The following is a 14,985-nucleotide window of genomic DNA, read 5'->3' as shown; positions in this document are numbered from 1 at the left end:
GGTTTCTACATAATGAATGAGTAGACCTCGAGGAATATAATTATATAAAATGTGGCCATTTTTACTGATTAAACATTATTACTGAATTATTAATAGCAACATTATACCTTTGTAATGCTTAAAACAAGACGTTAGCTTGAATCTGTTTTAAAGTCTTCCTTTGAACATAAATTATATTTAAATTCATATATATGGATTTAATATTACTATCCCCCTCTACTTAAATATGTTTTTATGTCTTATGCAATGATGTTGGTAAATAACCAAAAATCTAAAACGACCCCCAAAATATATTCACCTACCATATTTCCTAAAAAGTTCTTCCAATTGTATGTAGTATCTATATTCTCCCAAGTGCACATGCGACTTCAAAAAGGCATGATAGTTGCCCAGATGATTCTAAACTCAACACCAGTGAGGCACAACTCACAGAGGGCACCCACAGCAGTTTGGAAAGGCAAGGATGTGTTGGATAAAATCAGATCCACCTAGCCATCATCTTTATTGTATTACCCCCTTTGGAGAGCTGTGGGGATTGAAGCAGGTGGTTTTCACCACTGATTTATGCCAAATCCTCATTTCTTCCTAATTAATTAATTATATGCTTAGGTGCTACGGGGAAGGTGGATTGCAACTTAACTGCACTTCTGTGCTTATTTATATAAAAAATAGAACTTTGTGGAAGCTGAGATTCTTTGCCCAGATAATTAGAATAAAATTTGTTAAATTCAAGTGATTTGCTTCATGATCCTGGTGCTCTCATACTTTCACCAGGGAATTGTTGCAAGTAGGTCTAGAAATGGGTCTTTGACTGATAACAGATTAAAGCTGTATGTGAGAGCAGGATTTATTGGTCATCTGGCACATTGACAGTTGGCATTGCTTTTACCAGGTTATGATTGTGATTAGGGAAAAGGGAGATGGAGAATATCTTAAAAGATTCAAATAACTAGGCTTAATTGCACAGAGAAAGTTTGGGGCTGATTTCCATAACACAGACTTCCCGATTGCTAGTTGTACTTTTAGGGAAGCTGGCAGTGGGTTAAGCTTGCTTTTGATGCATTGCTTCTTATCTCATGCCTCACTTCGTTTTCTTCGTCAGCCTCCTTTCTTAGGCACCTTGTTCTCTTAGGCTTTCCCTAGGCTGTCTGGCATCTCACATTGAGACATCTTTCTCAAGCCTGACTTTTCAGAGACCCATGTACCAGACCTTTCCTTCTCAGTATGTACTTGTAACTGCACCCCACTTCCTAGGGGCCTTGCACACTGGATCTCAATCCACTTGACAGGCAAATCTGTACCAGTGTATTTTATGTGCTAGTGGGGCCAGTTATAAGCTTAATGGACATTTTATGAAAATAGTATCTTGGCTGTTTAAAAGTAATTCATTTAAAATTTCAGTCATTAAGAAATATTTGGCCGGGTGCCGTGGCTCATGCCTGTAATCCCGGCACTTTGGGAGGCCAAGGTGAGTGGATCGCCTGAGTTCAGGAGTTTGTGACTACCCTGGGCAACATGGTGAAACCCCGTCTCTACTAGAATACAAAAAATTAGCCAGGTGTGGTGGTGTGCACCTGTAGTCCCAGCTACTTGGGAGGCTGAGGCATGAGAATCGCTTGAGCTCTGGAGGCGGAGGTTGCAGTGAGCTGAAATTGCGCCACTGCACTCCAGGTTGGGCTATAGAATGAGACCCCATCAAAAAAAAAAAAAAAAAAAAAAAAAAAAAGAAAGGTTAATCCAGGATTTTTTTTTTTTTTTTTAAATATTTGGCTCATTGACATAGTTCCAAATTTCTATATACAGGCTAATTTCCCCTATAATTGAAGCTCCAGCTTTAATTCTAGTCACCTGGCCTTCACTGATTGACTACAAGTGTCCACTTCTGAGTTCATGGTGCTTGAGAGTTCAGATATGGGGAGAAAAATACTTATGTGCCCTCACATGACATATCATTGAGGATATACCTAGATAAATGTGCTACAGGCAGGCAATGGGTGCCATAAAGGAGGTGATAACATCCTGGGAGATTGAAATGGAAGAGACAGATTTCAGGAATGACTCATTCTAAACACCTAAGTGACCTGAAAGATATGAGAGCAAGAGCTTTTTTTCCAATTTAATTTTCAAGATTTAATTAAAATCAGTTTTTCATCAGCACAATCATCCTAAATTTCAGAAAGCAAAAGTCATCCATCAAGTGGAAAAAGTTACTGAGAGGTTTTGGAGTAGATGGTGAACGTTGAAATTTTGTAGCTGGCTATGATATTAGGAGGCTTGGGAGGACTCTTACATATCATTTAGATCCTGCCTCTAAGAATGTCTGGGGCTCCTACAGTAAAGATTCCAAATCATTTCCTGTAGTTAGGTTATCAAATCTATTTTTTAAAAAATGTCCTTGGAAATTTTAGGTATGTATTTTCGTATCATGAGGTTATCAAATCTATTTTTTAAAAAATTTCCTTGGAAATTTTAGGTATATATTTTCATATCATGTCAATGAGGGAAGGAAGAAAGGCTAAGTTTCTTTTATGGCCAAGGCAGGAGTTTATATTATCTCCTTTATGGCTATCATGTGGAAGTGTGGCATCAATGAGACTATCCAGCCCTGAGCATATGTGCATGGTGAGTGCCTTTTGGGCACACTGTGATTCTGCCTGCACAGGCTCTTCCAGCTCAGACTGGTATTGAGAAAACATGATGCTCCTTTTCCTCAAGAGAAATACTTTGAGTTTTATAATTTTCTGGAAAGAAAACACAATCACAAAAGTATATTAATATATTTTCAATCAATAATACTAAGGTCCTCGGCATGTAACAAATTACTGTACATATATCTTTAAAATCCAAGATGTGAATCAACACTTCATATATGAGACCTCACATAGATACATTCCTTTAGGCTTTTGAAAACCTTTGTTTCTATATTCCCAGAGATCTTTATCTCTGGTAATTATAATAATTTATCTCTATATGACTATATTCATTAATTTGTGTTTTAATATTAAATGATGTAACACATTCAAATGAAGGATCTTTATGTAACTTTAGTAAAATAATTGTTGAAGACATTTCCACCTTATTGCATACTCATCTTGCTTAATAAACTTTCTGTATTCCCTTGTGATAAATCAACCTTAGACTATGAGGCCAAGAAAAATCTGTTTCTTCTAGTAAAATTGCACCAGTAAAAGTATTTTTCTGAATTTCACTGCCTCAAACCATTTAAGCCTGGGCTTTTGTTACAATTATTTTCTCTTACTTGATATTTTGTTTTATCAAATTCTATTATATGTGCATTTTCCCCGTTTGTCTCTCCAAATTCTTTCCAGAAGTAGGCAGTGAAAAAATGAATTTAAAAAGTAAATTGAAATGATTCTTATATGTTAAACTTTAGTGTTCTTTGGAACTGACAACCTTTTGAAGCTCTTTCATGGTTCAAAAGTGATTAGGTCACTTTTGTGGTAATTTTCCATTAGAAATAAAACTAAAAAGCCACAAACAAAATCATGCAAATAGTTCCTTATTAGGCCTGTAATTGAGAACAAGTCTGTACATCCAGGATCGAAGACACTAAAGGCAGCCAGGTTTCAAGACTAGTGAACGTCATATTGGGATCTTCACAGCATTTAGATCACACTGTTTCTTCTCTTTACGTCTTCTCAGAAGCTTTATTTTCACAAGTATCTGTTAGCAGAGGAGTTCTGAGTGTGTATTTGGCAGGCATATTTTCTTCATTTAATAATGGAGAAAGCAGTGGGATGAAATAGGAAAGCCTAGAAAAAGAAAAGCACATCCTAATTTTGTTTGTGGACCTAATGGGTATGGTTAATACCTATTGCTGTTAGTAACTTACTGATTTTTGAAGTGTATTACCAAGAGCAAAGGAAAACAAATAAACACATTTGAGTGTAAGGCAGATAATGTTTACCATGAAAGAAAATTTCAGACATTACAGTGCCTTGTTATTTTTCCAGTTGTGATAAAAGTAGCTCTAATTTTTTATTTTTTTTATTTTTTTTATTTTTATTTTTTATTTTTTATTGATCATTCTTGGATGTTTCTTGCAGAGGGGGATTTGGCAGGGTCACAGGACAATAGTGGAGGGAAGGTCAGCAGATAAACAAGTGAAGAAAGTTCTCTGGTTTTCCTAGGCAGAGGACCTTGCGGCCTTCCGCAGTGTTTGTGTCCCTGGGTACTTGAGATTAGGGAGTGGTGATGACTCTTAACGAGCATGCTGCCTTCAAGCATCTGGTTAACAAAGCACGTCTTGCACCGCCCTTAATCCATTCAACCCTGAGTGGATACAGCACATGTTTCAGAGAGCACAGGGTTGGGGGTAAGGTCACAGATCAACAGGATCCCAAGGCAGAAGAATTTTTCTTAGTACAGAACAAAATGAAGTCTCCCATGTCTACCTCTTTCTACACAGACACGGCAACCATCCGATTTCCCAATCTTTTCCCCATCTTTCTCCCCTTTCTATTCCACAAAACCGCGATTGTCTTCATGGCCCGTTCTCAATGAGCTGTTGGGTACACCTCCCAGACGGGGTGGTGGCTGGGCAGAGGGGCTCCTCACTTCCCAGTAGGGGCGGCCGGGCAGAGGCGCCCCTCACCTCCCGGACGGGGTGGCTGGCCGGGCGGGGGGCTGACCCCCCCCACCTCCCTCCTGGACGGGGTGGCGCCGGGCGGGGGGCTGACCCCCCCACCTCCCTCCCGGACGGGGCGGCTGGCCGGGCGGGGGGCTGACCCCCCCACCTCCCTCCCGGATGGGGCAGCTGGCTGGCCGGGCAGAGGGGCTCCTAAAAGTAGCTCTAATTTTTAAGAGGTCATCACTAATAGATAAACTATGATTTGTTATACATTTTAATAGCAGAAGGTAAATTTAATGCCAGGCATTTATTCCTGCTGGTATTATTTCACCCACAGTCAGCACAGTTTAAATTATCTCCAATAAACTAGCATCATAATTGTCAGCAGCAGTAGCAAGTGTTGATATTAACCCCAAGAGGGAAAATTCATAGAAAACTTGGTGTATTTTTAGGCAAGCTATATGCATGTAATATTTTGGATAACTCCATGAGGCAGTATTAAATCTACAATTAATAATTTTGGGTATAGAGTCAGGAACAGGGTACGATTAAAATGTGGGGAGGTGTCTCCCACTCAGGAGCTACACAAATGTCGTTAGCTAGAGCAGCTTGATGACATGTACATTTATCTTAGACATTGGTAAGATTTAGAAATGGCTTTTCAAAGATTTGGAATGATCAAAATAAGGAAAATTAAGATTATGCAGGTAAAACAATCTACTGGGATTGTTAGTGATTTTATGCCATCTGGAAAATTTTACATTTATAGTAGTCAGACTACTTCACATAGTGTTTAGGTAAAAAGCAATGAAAAAAAGAAACAGTCATACTGATGGATACTTGTTTAAAAGACGACCTGTAGGTATGTAGAGATGGAATAAATTTAAAGAAGTCTGCAGTATTTTTGAACCTAGTCTTCTCAGTTCTGTGACTGGACATAATGTAGTTTTGACAGTTAGTTCTCATGGGAAAGCTTCAGTTTATTTATGTATTTGATTACGGCCACTTGGACACAAGCTATAATTGAGGAAAATTCAACATTTCCTGAGTTGTAGCTGCTGGAAGTGTACGGGGCAAGTTCCAGTGCATTTGAAGGAATAGATGATAATACTTCCAGATTTATTATCTTTGTAATATCCAAGCCAGCTGCACTGAAGTCTTACGTTTTGTTATGTAGAAGCATTAGTTCTGAGTCAAGTTGGTATCCACGTTTAGTGTTTTGGTGTCTCCAGCCTTTAGGATTTTAGGATATTATTTTTGAAGAGTTTTTATATTAAACCAAAACAGATATTTAAATATTAATTGTATATGTATTAACCAGCTGCTTATAGGCTTGAAAAGTTATGTGCTTTTATTATGAAAACCATCACTTCAGCTTTAAAATATTAATACTTAATTTGACTTTTTTAAGGATCAAAGAGCTTGGAACAAATTGATTAGAAACCAATGGTAATGAAAAACAGTAGGGCTGTATCTTTGTCATATAAAAGTGGCAGTTATGTCAGTTCCAACTGAGGTAGGAAAAGAAAATCCCCACCAGGTCAAGTCACTTTTAAGTTATATCATTAAATTAAATTTGGATGAAAATAGGGATATGTGATGATCTGGGCCCACCTGTTTGTTAGAGATCACTAACAAAGATGCCAAAGACATATCTATTCTAATAGTGATGTTTCTGTGAAAAAAACGAAACAAAACAGAAAACAGAAAAAAAGAGACTCTTGCTAATTTTTGGACCCATTAGGCATTTACTGCTCAGTCCAGCTGCATCCAATTATTATTTCTAACAGCACAGTGGCATTTTATCTGCACCTCTTCTGCTGTGCATCTCTCTCATTCTGTTATACTTAAGTAATTAATTAGTATTAATTATATTATACTTCTATTATAATTATTATAATTCTATTATAATTAATTAAGTAAGGGGATCAGCTCCCCTACGAAACTATAAGATCCCTGAGGCTAGAATCAATACTGAATTCATCTTTGTATTTCTCATAACTTTTAGTAGAATGTATTTTATAAGTAAGAATTCACCCAAGTCTTCGACTTAAATACCTACAGGGACCACACTGGTATTGTAAATGTGTGAAGTAGGATATGGTGGGAACGTAGTAGGTGCGAAACAAAAGGCATGTAGTTTGACATTTTAAAAAACACTACAACACTATAAACAGGATCTAGCTGCAGACTGCTAGCTGGTGCCCCTTGAAATGAATGAATGAATGATAGAATGAAAAGTTTGTTTTGTTTGGTCCACACGGTGGTCTTCTCTCTATTGTTAACGGTGAACAAATGGCCAGTAGAGCTTAGTTGAAAATTCTGGCAGTTACATCCAAGAGGTATACTAGGAGGATGAGTACTTCTTCTTGTTTCTAATCGTTATTAAAGAATGAGAAAATCAAATTAGCCGGATGTGGTGGCACACGCCTGTAGTCCTAGCTACTCGGGAGGCTAAGGCAGGAGAATTGCTTGAATCCAGGAGGTGGGGGTTGCAGTGAGCCAAGATCGTGCCACTGCACTCCAGCCTGGGCGACAGAGTGAGACTCTATCTCAAAAAAAAAAAAAAAAAAAAAGAAAAGAAAAGAAAAAAAGAATGAGAAAATCAATATACTCTACATCATAACTGTACTGATAACTTGTATATAATTTTGTAGCATTAAAAGAATAGATGAAGTATATAATCCTTGAATGAATAAAATGTATTTGTGTTAGCACCAACTTGAATTATTCCAGTGTCAGGAAATTCATTGCCTATAGGCATTTCAAATTTGAACTTAACTTGTTAGAAAATACTTTCTTAAATTGAAATCTGTCTTCCTATCAGTACAATGTTTTTTTTTTTTTTTCTCTTTTAGTGGAACTGGAACAAGAAGGATTTAAACTTTCTTTTCCATAGTTTAGCTCTTTAAACATTGAAGACAATTGTATCAGCGATTGCAGTTTGTAAATCTTCCCAAAGCATAGTGGCTTAAAATGATCTGCGCCCGTGGGTCAGCTGAATGTTTCTGCTGATTTGTGCCAGGCTTGGTTGATATCAGTGGGTCTTTTCCATGCATCTGTGGCCAGATGGTGGGTTTTCTGTGGGCCGGCTTAAGAGGAAGAGGAAACTCACAAACTTTTTCAAGGTTGTGATTAAGTTTGATTGAGTTAAGTTGTTACTGTCCCGTTTAAAAAACAATGAAAAAGCCACGTGGCCAAGCCCAGTGTTGGTGTGCCAGGGCATAACCAAAGGGTGTAGATATGAGGAAGCATTTGCATTTGGGTCAGTTAATGCGATTATTCTGCTCTTAAAACGCTTATGCTTTTTTTGATTCTTCTTTCCCTTACTCCATCTGCAGTTCATTCTGCCCCTGAAGAAAAAGCACATAGTTTGATCTTCATTTCATGTTGTTAAGTGGTCTAAGTGACCAGTGAGGATAGGAAAAAAATATATATGAATGAAGCAGTGTAGTCCAGATGACTCTCATGTGACCCAAGGGTCAAACATGGTTCACCTGACTCCAGGGTTATAGCATGCCTGAGATTCCTGGTTTAAGAAGTTTTAAAAATTTAAAAAGTAAAAACGTTTCACCTAATTGCCCTAAAACATGAGCTATTACACCCCTAATGACTGCCCACATTTTCCCAGTTCTTTTTCAATAATTGATTTTTACCAAGTGTCATGCTAGCCAACTTGATGAAATTAATTATTTTAATAGAAGCTGAACATAATTAATTACATAATTTTGGGCAATTCCATTCCAAATACACTAAAACTATGACAGGGAAAGGAGGCTTTGGAAATCGTAATAATAAAACAAAGCTTCCTTATGCATTTGAATCTAATTTGAGTTCTAGCCATAATGTGTATTCTCTTGGGACTTTATTATCTTAAAATTTTTTTATGGGATAGATTTATGATAAAGTTTTCTATTTTGAACCCTCCTAAACACCACTATAATAGGTAAATATTTTTGTAATACCTGCAAATTATATAACGTTTATTTTGAAACAGTGATTCACAAAATGAATTTTTTTAAAAATTGACATTAGACTTGCAGTTTACAAAAACAAAAACAAAACACAACAAACTTCTGCATTTGTAACCAGAGATTTTGATTCGTTAACTCTGGGGGTAGAAAGGTTTGATGTATTCCTACAAGCTGTCTGATTCATTGCTAGATTTGGGACCCATTTCCTTGATGATATAATTTACACTAGGAATGGAAAGGCAAAATAATTTGTAAAACATTTTGATAAGATTAACATCATAATTGGAAATATAAGCTATTTTTTTCTTTCATTTTTCATGAAAAATCTCTGTTGGGTACAGTGGACTTCTGAATATGAAGAAGGATAAATGTCTCCTCTAAAAAATCTTCAATGCTTTTTTAGGAGATAGAACAGAGACAAACTACCATGAACTTCAAAGCAACGGTTCTCAATATTGGCTGTGTCTTGTACTCACTGGGGAATTTTAAAAAATTCCAAAAATTAGGTGGTATTTCAGACCTACTATATCAAAATCTCTGGGTAAAACCCAGGAATCAGTGTTTTTCTTAAATTCCCTAAGCCACACTTGAAAACCACAGACCTAAAGAGAAGCACACATAAAGTACAGTGACAGAAGAAGGGAAAACACTTGCAGGTGAACACTGAAGGGTGAATAGGATTCTGACAGGCAACTGGAAGAAGGAAAGAACATTAGCAAAGTGGTATAGCATCAGCTAAGGCGTGGGAATCTAAAAGTGCATAAAGTGTTTGGGAAAGTCTCAGGAATAGGGAGAATTCTTCATTGGCCAGCTAAGTGCTGAGCTTCTGCATGTGAAGGGATGCGTGGCTCAGTTTGGTTTGGGCTAGAGAGTCCAGGGCCATACAGTGTGTGTCTATTGTGTGACTGTGTATTGTCACCCATGTGGCATGATGTTGAAACTGACAAATCCAATGAACTGAATCTTGAGCTCAGCATTTCCAAAATACCGTTTGGTCGTAGGACACCATTCCTCTGAGATACTCTGAACAAAAGCATCAAATGAGTTTGGGAATTACTTCCAGTCACACTAATTTCCCTCTTAGAGATTTACAAAGCATATTAGAAGTTTTGTAGTGATACTCATTTACTCTAATATTTTCTTAAACACTCTATTTATGTATAATGCTTATTAATATCCCCAGAAAGTAGTGTTCCAAAGAAACATATTTTAGTTTTCCTAAATTTCTCCAAAACATGCCTTCTTTATTTTTCTGAAATTCACTGTGCTTCAGCTAGTCTTTTCTCCTCCTTTAATTATTTCTTTTCTTATTTATGTTTTCTGGAAGATAGCCTGTCCTCAAGAAACTTCTCCATAGTTAACATTTTTCATCTCCTCTTAGAGAAGTCAGGCAAAAAAATGTTGCCTAGTTGAAGGAATAGTTAATGTTTTATTACATAACTGTGATGATGTGAGTTTAAAAAAAGGAAGAAGAAATATTTGGAAAAGATTGGGAGAGGATGAACAATGTCACATTATTGAAACAGCTGAGCGTAAATTAAGAAATAACAGATGGAAGTTATGTGTGGATTATCACACCCAGGTGTCACTGTACACCCATTTGGCAGCATTTTAACTTGCCTTTGTGTCTTTTCCCTTGCTTCATCCTGAAGAGATTTTAAAAAAATCATCGCCCTGAAATTCACACTTAGTGAGAAATAGACAGTTAAAAATCTACGAATAATGCCATGTTGAATAATGATAATTTGTAGGTGTGTAGAATCCCATATTTAGTTTATATTTTTAAATTTTATACATCTGTTATACTATTTGCTCACACATTTGCCCTGTAATGAAACCATATAGCTCCCCATTTCATAGATGAAGAAATTGAAGTTCAAATGGTCACAGGAAGTTAGAGAAAGAGACACGGGACACTGACATTAAGAACAGGCAGATTAAGTGTGGCTTGCCATTACAGATTTAGTTTTTATGACAAATATGTTAGGAGAACTTAGTGTGTATGCCAGGCCAGCCATATGGTTCTTCTTTGAGGCATAACCCATTCTCAGTAGCCAAGGAAGTGATTTGAATATCCTTAAACATTGTTTTTAGCTACTTAGAGTTATTTAATACCCATGATTTCCATGCAAGTTTCCTTTTCTAGACATGGAGAGAGAAAAAAAGTTGAGATAAGTAAATTATATGTTTTCAGTGTCATACGATTTACTGTGATGACTGCACAAATATAGATTTAACATATCACATATGATACACTTACTAGAAAATTTAGGACATAAAGAACTGTCTCTAGAAGAAGTAAAGACAGGAGGGAAAAAATAAAGTTCAGGCAGTTGCTTTGAAAGTGTTTCTAAACAGAAGAGATTTGTTGCTATCATAATATAAGTAACATTTTCCTAGACAGCAGAAAGATGTAGATCTTGAAAGATATGACTTCTAGGTTGTACAAGACTAGAACTGGATTTCATGATTTCATTAATAGAAATGATTAAAATATAATTTGACAGCCATCCTATTAATCTATATTTTCAGACATTGTTTTCCATCAATTTCCTAGTATCCAAAATGCTAAAAATTCATTGTTTTATTTTCATGTGTTAGAGACCATTCTTGGGTGCTATGAAGCTTGTATGTTTTGTTATTTTAAAATATTATACTTATTGTGATTTTCTGAAACATACCAAGAATTTATTTTCTGAAGAGAAAACATATTCCACAGTTGGCTAGGCAAACAACACGAAGCCCTCAGAAGGCTATTTTCTCTCTTTTAGGAATAAAATATTTAGAAAGTCTTTACTGAAGGCAATATATTTTATGTGGTACAGAGTGGTAAAGACAGAATTTTTTAAAAAATGCTTCTATCTGTAGGGTAGAACCATTATTTCATGATGTTTACTTCAATAATAATCTATCCCAAATTGGTGCTTACTTAAAAAATGGAAAATACTTTCCGACTCCAGTCTAAGGAGCTGAACAGTTGTACCAAATGACCACTGAGCTAAACATTATGTAAAATTTCTTTTCAGTTATTCTGTACCAGTTTTTAGACAAATTGATGTAGAATTTGAGCCGCTAAAGTTGAAAAATTTTGATCCGTGTGTTTAATCTGGATAATTTGTTCTGCTTTATCCTTCTTCCTGCCTACCAACACATCATTTCCCACTCTCTCTACTAGCTCAGTTGGAATTTAGCTCACTCATCCATTTAATGGAAGCAATGTCAACACTGAGCTAATGAAGGACCTTCGCTTGAATCTTTCTTTTTTTCTTCATTTAGATGTCTAGATGACAATTTGATGCTGCCCCTTCCCACTGCCCTCTCTTTTCTTTATCCTTTCTCCCTTGACAGAAACCAGAATGCCTAATATTTTCTATGTGAGAACAACCTGCTGCATATCCAGAAAACCAGTGTTTATGCCAGTTACTATGTTATCCTGAGGAGTTCTACCTACCTCTGTAAACAAACATTAGGACATTGAAGGTCACCTTGGATCTGTGAGTTTATATCTGAGCAGATAGTGGCCTTAGGACTCCTAGGTAGATGTTGTTTCTGGGTTTTCCCTTAAAGAATGAGACCCCTGGGGGTGTCTGGAATTCCACATTTAAGACTCAGACTAGAATGCTTAGGTGATATCTTCATAACTTATTGAGTTACTTGCAGATGTTCATTCTATGCATTCTAAAATAATTTCCTCTTATCTACTCCATCTAGTTACAATTCAATCTCTTCCTTCCATTCATTTATCTTCAAAATGTAGACCAGGAATCGTCCTCTGCTTCCATGTCTTCCCATTAACTTCTTCTGTCCTTTGTGAATACACCTCTTCTCTTAATCTCAACTGTCTTCTGTTAGGTGATCCTCAAATTTACATGTGCAGATCTCAACTCTATTCTGAGTGATGATTCACATTTCTTTACATTTCTTAAACGTGTCCACCTGATGACCTCCTGATACCCAGTACTACCAATACTAATCTCTCTGAAAGAGATTTATAATGCATGTATAATAACAATAATAAGTTCAGAAGCACATGCCTATCTCTCCAAACCTTGTCCCTTGTAACACTAGTGCACCATGAGATTTAATAGATTTATCACACACACATATGTGCACACTAACATAAACACACAGACACACACAGACACAGGATTACAAGAGGATTTCCCAGAACTTTATAATGTTTATGTTAAATATAAATATTTAAGGCAAAGATATGATATTTAGTGTTTCCTAAATTGACAGTGTAACTTTCTTTGTGCCAAATATCTATAAACATATGAAAGTTTTCAGTAAATTGTTGTTTCAGAAATATTGCTTAGAGGAACAGGTTAGCCTAGCTGCTTTGAGCCTCTTTGTTGAAAGCTATTAAGGAAAGCATAAAACACTTCCCTGTACTTTTAATCCTCTTGTCATTTAGATTTCAAATGTCTGTTATTTTTCATGCTTCTCTACTTCTTATCATTCTTAACAAAACAATTATCAAGTCCTTTCATTTATGTCCTTAGAAAATTTCTTTCTCTACTCTTTTCTTTGTGCTTCTCCACTTCAAAGCCCTCTAGCCTCCCATTTAAAGTTTAATGATATTTAAAAATTAATCTTCTAGTCTTCAGCCCCTCTTCCACAGTTCGTTGGTTCTCAAGTTATCAGATTAGTCTTTAAACTTTGTCATGGTTATGTCACTCCTTTCGTTTGTAATTTGCCATGGCCCTTTATTTTCTACCAAGTGAAACATGGATTCTTCTGAGATTGCAAGCACTTTATACCTACTCTCCATCTATTCCATCTCTTTCCTCCTTTCACAACTCTTATGCTACGGTCATTCTGGGTGACTTATTGCTCTTAGGACCTGTCTTACGCTTCCCTTCCTAAGCCTTTGTCTACTCTGCTTTGTCTGCTTTTATGCTTCTCTCTCTTTTGTCTGAACTGGTCTCTGTCCTCGTCCATGCTTCAAGTCCTAATTCAAATGCCACTGTCTTTATGAAGGGCTCCCTGATTCTTCCAACCAAAATAAGGTTTTATTCCTTTGAACTTGCATGGCAGTAGTACTTTATTTGTAGCTCTGAATTTCTGAGTATATTTCTCAGTAATTTGTGTCATTGTTTAATGCATGTCCTATTTCCCCTTCTTAGTGTAAACTTGATGGCTAAGACCCTGTCATATCCATAGAATTAGAGAATAATCAAGTTAGAAAGACCTTGTATCTAGTGTAACTGTCTTATTTCATAGATAAATGAAAAACTCTAAGACATTAAGTATTTTGACTAAGTTCTCACAGCTAGTTAGTGGTAGAGTCAGGACTAGAACACACATCAACTCTCAAGCCCGTGCTGTTTCTAGTCTAATTTATTTGTGCCTCTTGTTCTTATAGCCCATGGCAGTAATAACCATTGAGCATCCACTACATGCCAGGGATCTTACCTACATTATATCTAATTATAACAGTAATACTGAAGTATGGGCATTAGTATCCCCATATTATGGATAAAGAAACTGAATTTCAGTGAGCTTAAATAACTTTGCTGGGTAGAAGAATTTGGAGTCAAAGCGAGGTCCACTTGATTTCAGCAACTATGCTCTAGAGTCAGATATTGAATGAATAAACAGAACTGTCTACTGTTTAGGGTGGGATCTTGGAGTAGTCATTTCTGGAAACTAAAAATTTGGATAGCTGTCTAAGAAACAAATCTCAGCCTTCAAAATAATTATATTTAGTTGTCAGGGAAGTGCAAATTGAAACCACAATGCAATACATTTATATGCTTTCTGAAATGGCTAAATATAGAAGTCAAAAATTTACCTAGGTTGGTGAGAGTTTAAAGCAGAATTTCTCGACTCCAACACTTAACATTTTGGAATAGATAATCTTTTTTTTTTTTTTTTTTTTTTTTGAGATGGAGTCTCACTCCATTGCCCAGGCTGGAGTGCAATGGTGCGGTGTTGGCTCACTGCAATCTCTGCCTCCCAGGTTCAAGCAATTCTCCTGCCTCAGCCTCCCGAGTAGCTGGGATTACAGGCACATGCCACCACACCTGGCTAATTTTTGTATTTTTAGTAGAGACGGGGTTTCACTATGTTGGCCAGGCTGGTCTTGAACTCCTGACCTGTGATCTGCTCACCTCAGTCTCCCAAAGTGCTGGGATTACAGGCGTGTTGTTGGGGCCGTTTTGTGCATTGTAAGATGTTGAGCAACATCACTGGTCTCTACCCACAAGATTCCAGTAGCATCCTTTTAGTTGTAAAGACCAAAAGTGTCCCCAGGCATTGCCAAATGTTCCTGGACATTTGTGAAATTATGACCAATTGAGAACCATTGATTTAGAGCAATTGGAACTCTCATACATGGCCGATGGGACTGAAAGGAGGTACAACTTGAAAAACTGTTTGTAGTATCTACTAAAGGTGAACATAGGTATATCCAGA

The 14,985-nt window shown here is 36.7% G+C and overlaps 1 protein-coding gene across 21 annotated transcripts in view; it reads left to right on the top strand.

The window, feature by feature from the left end:
- The window catches only part of PDE1A (phosphodiesterase 1A), a 462,136-nt gene that overhangs the window by 180,932 nt on the left and 266,219 nt on the right, over positions 1–14,985 (top strand). The gene's annotated exons all lie outside the window — the stretch shown is intronic.

Source organism: Gorilla gorilla, chromosome 11, assembly GCF_029281585.2.
Source record: "Gorilla gorilla gorilla isolate KB3781 chromosome 11, NHGRI_mGorGor1-v2.1_pri, whole genome shotgun sequence".
Classification (NCBI taxonomy): domain Eukaryota; kingdom Metazoa; phylum Chordata; class Mammalia; order Primates; family Hominidae; genus Gorilla; species Gorilla gorilla.
The sequence above is the reverse complement of the archived record's forward strand: the minus strand, read 5'-3'. Positions and strand labels throughout refer to the sequence as shown.